Genomic DNA, 6,581 nt, shown 5'->3' with positions numbered 1-6,581 from the left:
CTCTCTCTACTCTAAATATCTTTTGTTCTCTGTTTTTCCTTAGGATTTAGTCATCAATCTTGGTGGGGTCAGTTGAGAAGTTTAATCCTCTCAACTTATTATATTATATACTGAAATTTTGTTCTATTTGGATAATTTGCATTAGGCCCGTAAATCTTGAAGCTTATCCAAACGGCAGGGAATAAAATTCTAAAAGTTGCTTGGAAAGCAAGCAATTGAGGTAAGGGAAGCTAAATTTAATTGGCGGCAACAACAAAGATGAAGGCTCCGGCAGCGTCTCCAGTGGAGGCTCCGACGAGATTCTGGCGACGGCTCCGGCGAGACTCTGGCGACGGCTCCGGCGACGACTTCGGCGAGGGTCCAGCGAGGCTCCGGCGAGACAGTGGGGCGGTGGCTGGAAAATTCCAGTGAATAGTGGGTTCACCAATAGAAATTGAACCCTAAACCCTAACCTTATGCTCTAGATACCATATTAAAGGAAAAGAAAGAATAGGGTAAATCCCTTGTGTATATTGAACACATAGGGTTATGTTTATATAGAAAAAGAAACACATGGGCTAAGCCCATTACATAAATATGAGATATCTAACAATATCTATAATATCTCATAATATCAAATAATATCTAATTATATCTACTAATATCTAACAGAGTACAAGCACAAGTCTCATGAAAGACACTCAAAGTGTTGAGCGCTTCCACATACGCTGGGCGAATTAGGGCCAGAATAATTGAAATCAAAAGAAGAAATGGTTGAGGGAATTATAAAGCATTGAGCACAAAGCATCCTTAACAAGGAAGAAAGCTTAATTTTGTTCAGGAGGGGATTGAAGCCATTATGCACCAAAGTTGGAAGGAAGGGGATTTCGCATGAGGCCAAAGTCAAGCCAAATTTCTTTTTGGTTAAGCAAAGTTAGTGTTGGGCATAACTTAGAGTGAATACCTAAAAAATTTCTGACTTTAAAGATTTCAAGAAGCCCAAGAAATGAACTTGAAACCCAAAGATTACTTAAAGATAAAGAAAGCCAATACACTGAGTGAATTGGTCTACGCTAAGAGGATGTTGAGTACAGAGAACAAGTCTCGTGAAAGACACTCAAAATGTTGAGCATTTCCACAGACGTTGAGCGAATTAGGATCAGAATAATTGAAATCAAAAGAAGAAAAGGTTGAGTGAATTATAAAGCATTGAGTGCAGAGCATCCTTAACAAGAAGAAAGCTTAATTTTGTTCAGGAGGGGATTGAAGCCATTATGCACCAAAGTTGGAAGGAATGGGATTTCGCATGAAGCTAAAGCCAAGCCAAATTTCTTTTTGGTTAAGCAAGGTTAGTGTTGGGAATAACTTAGAGCAAATACCTGAAAAAATTCTGACTTTAAAGATTCCAAGAAGCCCAAGAAATGAACTTGAAACCCAAAGATCACTTAAAGATAAAGAAAGCCAATACACTGAGTGAATTGGCCTACGCTAAGCGGATGTTGAATCTCATGAATCCCTTTGAATCTCATTCTAAAATGTAATAAATATGGACCTTGGGTTAGCATTCCAAACCATTGAGGAATAGAGGAATTGAGAGGTATACGAGAAAAATAATAAGAAAGCCTAAAAGTTGAAGACTAAACAAGACTTTGGAGGAAAGGATCAAGAGCCTGAGTTGGATAGCAACATTCAAAGGATCCATGTTTGTTGTTCTTTACCTTCTCGTACTTGAGCATTCATTGTCAGATTTCACTATGAGTTGCTAAATCTACCCTGTTGGGATTCAATAACAATGTGATATTCCTTAAGTTATTGTTGTTTATGAATGTTTTGTTTTTCTTTGAGATTCAAATTCCTTGGGTTTAGTAGTGTGCTTAATGCTCAATGGTGAGAAACGACCATTGATTGTTCTTAGAATATTAATGAGGTCGGAAGGCGATTTCATGTATTTGAACCCTATGCAATCAGTCATAGGACACAATGGTCATAGAGTGCAGAATAAAGACTTTGGTAAACTGTTGCATCTTAATGCAGAAATAAGTTATAACATTAACATATTATTCTATATAACCATATATGTTCTTTCATTCTCAGGGTCCAAAGGGTTTAATACAACTAATTAAAGTGTGAAAGAATGCAAAGTAATGAAAGTGTATACGAAATTGAAATGTATAGACATAAAACATAAACTAAAAATTTAAATTAAAAGGCAAAAAATACAATTGTGGTGAAAAACTACTAAAGAGTATGAATTAGATGCTTAAAGGAAAATTTTGTTAAATGGTTGCATAAATGTAATGCAAATTAATACTACAGTCTATCTCTAAAATAAAAGTAAAGTAAAAGGGAATGCGTGTAAAGAAACACTAAGTAAAATTGTTAGACTATCTAGTCGATAGTTATCTACAAGACTATGTAATAGTTCTACTGATAAAAATTGAGCGTCTAATGGAGAAGTAAACAACAAAAATGTAAATTGCAAAAATGTAGACCATAGAAATGAAAATTGAAAAAATATAAAATATAGAAATTGTAAATTGCACAATGTAAAGGATATGGAAATCATGGTCGATTAATCTTCAACTTTGAACGCAAAGAACCCAAATTTGAATTCATTTTTAATGAAGATAAACGAAAACCAATTGGTTTATGTTCAAAGAAATACTATTTTCAATAAAAAAAAATACAATTCCAAAATGATTTCGATGAAGAAAAAGACTTGAACAGAACATCGTCTAACATGATTTCACATAGGCTATTATCCATTTCCAAAATTTAATTCAATTTGAAAGATAAATTTTCAAAATGTAAAGCAATAGAGAAATTAAAGAGAAGAATAATCGCGAGAAGAAGAAGAATTTAAAGAACTTGAATAAAGAAAAACTAAAATGAACTAAAAACAGGGAAAACTAACAACTCTAAAACATGAAATGTAAACTACTAACTCTTGTCATGTCTAAATGTCTAAGTGTCTTTACTTTTACAACTAATATTAATTTATAGGAAGCATTCTTCAAGCAACAATAGAAGACTTTATCAAAGAACTTTAAACTTTTTCTCAAGTTTCTTAAATGAAACTGGAGAGGTACTCTCCCAAGGAAGGTCCCATGGTTTTGAGAACCTAGGAGAAAAATACTCTGATTTTTAAGACATTGAGGGAACAAGAAGATATGGAAAAATTCAATTCAATTCTCATTCAAACGGTTCAAAGTGATTAAAAGCGAGTAGGCCTCTTATGGATGATAATGGTGGTCACGCCACTTGGAGTGGTGGGATACTCCAAGATGAGTGGTGAAGAGCGGCCACTTAAAGTGCACAAACACCCAAGATAAGACCCAAAAAAAGAGAGCATTCAAGATTCACTCAACACTTTGACAAAGTTTCTTTTCTATTCAAAATTCAATGTGTGAAATACATGAGGAAAGGCACTTTATTTATAGTAGAGAGTGTCTTGGAGAGCAAGATAAAGGGGTAGGGTTGTCATTTGTGAGAAACCTTCTAGAAGGTAGGTCAAAGAAACCCTAAACCTAGGTGCACATGTCATGAAAGGTGGGCTTGGAACAAGCCCAAATTACTAAGCACACCCTACTCTAGCTTATTCTTCTATTTGGTACCTCTAAAGTGATCCCAATTTATTTTACATAAACTTGTCTTGTGAAAACACTAGAAGGAAGAACAACTGGTATTATGGTCTATGCTTGGTTCTTCTTCTGTTGAGGCTTTTCTGATGTTTGGTGGGGTTTTATCTTGGATGCTGAGATGATTGACTTAATTGTAAAATTTCTGTTGTGTCCTTGGTTATCTCCTTGTCTAATTGAGTTGTATCATGCCCCCCAAGTTGAAAAGAATTCGACCTAGAATTTAGAACTTATGTAAATAACATAGTTAGTTTGTTCACAAAGAAGATAGAAATATTTCTAGATTTGGGATGTGAAGCCAACTTATTTTTATTAAGCTTTGGGAGTTCATATGGGTGAGTTTTATATACAGGTCATGTTTGGAAAGAATATTTGGGGATGAAATGACTTTTAGGTGAGAATCCTCTTAGAAAGTGAGAATCTTTACAAGGTTATTGAATATCATCCCTAAACTTCTTTATCAAAATGGAAAGTATTTAGAATGATTAGGTAATGAAAAAGTTAAGGAAGAAGAACACTTTGGAGGTGTAGTTTGTATTTTTGTATGGGTCAACATGATTGTTTTTACGGCAGGAGGTGAGATATTGATACCCGTTTTATCTTTTCTTTCTTTATCTTTTTCATTTTATCTTTTTGTTTTCATTTTTATTTTATCCTAATTAACCTCTTTTGGAGAGAGGGGTTTGAACATAATCTTGAGCCCTTGGAAGTTGAAAGAAATTTTATTGGTATGACCATCATGTAAAATCTTTCTATCATATTGCCAAGGCCCTCCCAAAAGCACATGTGTGGCTTCCATTGGCACAATATCACATAAAATTTCATCTTTATATTTTCCAATGGAAAATGTTATGAGGACTTGTTTATTAACCATTATTTCACCACCTTCACTAAGTCATTGTACCTTATAGGGTTTTGTATGAGAGATAGTGAGTAATCCAAGCTTCTCCACTACTCTTGTACTTGCCACATTAGCATAACTACCTCATTTATGATCTTGGAACATAACTTGTTGTTGATAAGGAATCGAGTGTGAAAAATATTTTCTCTTTGAGTGTTATCAAAAGGTTTTTGAATAGTACCCAACATTCGCCTTACCACCAATAAGTCACCTTCACAAGGTATCTCACATTCGTCCTCACGTTGGGTTTTTGAAGAGGAAGGGGAACTAGCTCTAGATGATTGGGAATTATGATTACTCACGACTATCCCCCCTTTAACCATCATTGTTCTTTTACTTGGGCAATTAACAGCAATGTGTCCAAAACCTAGACATATAAAGCATTTTTGACTTGAGGTTTTGGTGGGTGATTTAGGAGTAGAAGGTTTATCTTTAAAATCTTTATTATGTGGGGTGGTTTCTTTTGAGAAATTGGAAGGAGAATCTTGGTTTTGAAATTTGTTTTTTCCCTTCCAAGATGATTTGTAAAAACATCATTATGAGTATTTTTAAAAGATTTTTCTACAAAACTTGTGATTTAACCTTGATGGCTAGGTGAACCAATTTTTTCAAAGAAGTATACTCATACAATTTCACAACATCTATTTCTCGTTGTAATCCACTCACAAATCTAGCCATCTTTGACTCTTCACTTTCATGCAAATTGATTTTAGTCAAAGTTACTTCTAAATCTTTAAAATACTCGTCTACACCCTTAGATCCTTGATGAAGTCGTTGGAGCTTCAACAAGAGTTCCTTCCTATAATGAGGAGGAATAAACCGCACGCGCATGCATATTTTTAAATTACTCTAAGAGACCACGGTTGGCCTCTTGTTTAGCCCAATGTCCATTACAGTTTGATGTCACCATTGCATGGCATAGTCCTCAAATTCTAAGGAATCTAACTTAACCTTTTGGTCCTCTTCGACCTCATGCACATTAAAAGTTTGTTCTACCTTAGCTTCCCATCTTAGATATACATTTGGGTAACTATCCCCATTAAAACTAGGTAGTTTTACAAAAGGTAGGGTCTTCTTTGGTTGTTGATGATGGAACCTAGGTTCATTATTTTGCACTCTCCAATCTTCTTCTTCTTGACTTCCATAGTGCATGTAATGTCTTGTATCTCTTCTAGGTTCCTATCTCCTCTCACGGTTTTGTCTCACTTGTTTATCCTCTAGCCTTTGCATCCTTTCCATAAGTTGTCACATTTCTTCTTCCTTATGGGCCAAGCTCCTCTTGGTATCCTCAAGCTCCCCCAAAAGACATGCCTTTTGAGGAGATTGTGGTTTGGAAGATTCCCTTGAAGATAAATTATGCATATTTGTGCACAACAAAAGTTAAACAATTAGTTTTTAACAACAAATAATGCATTCACTCACGTGTATCACTCGTTATTTAGTAAAGGATGGAAAAAAGGGTAGAATCACTCAAGAAAGGTTTTCAAAAATGTCAAAGGGTTTATACTTGGTAGCAACACTTCAAGTGAAAGAGGTCAAAGCTCTTATCACTTGCTCATGCAAAGAATCTCCAACAAAACTTAAAGAGAATTTAATGACAAGCAAGAAAAGTTTAAAGAAAGAAAGTTAAACCAAAATGGATGATGATGACAAAACTTAAACAAGAGAAACAAGAAAAGCACTTATGAAGACTCAAAGAAACTTACTTGAACTTTTAACTATGAAGTTTTGATTTTCTTAGAAATTGTAAAAGCAAGACGGATAAAATTCCACAAATATGAAAACAATTTGCCATATAAAAAGAATCATCTTTTGTAATTGAATTTTGAAATGTGAATATAGTCAAATTGTTTCTTTTGTCTTTGTTTTTATGGATTCAATAGCTCCACATTCCCGTCATGCATATTTTACTTCACTTTTAAATTTTCACAAATGGATTGGGATTCATATCATGTGATCACTTGAATTCTTTGTTTGGAACTAAATCAACAACCACTTAAACAAATTCTTATTGTTTTTTTTAGTTCTGCATAATTTAAAGCAAAGTAAGCAGAATGGATTTA

Source organism: Phaseolus vulgaris, chromosome 8 (genome assembly GCF_051622355.1).
Source record: "Phaseolus vulgaris cultivar YP4 chromosome 8, ASM5162235v1, whole genome shotgun sequence".
NCBI lineage: Eukaryota > Viridiplantae > Streptophyta > Magnoliopsida > Fabales > Fabaceae > Phaseolus > Phaseolus vulgaris.
Note: the sequence above shows the minus strand (reverse complement) of the source record.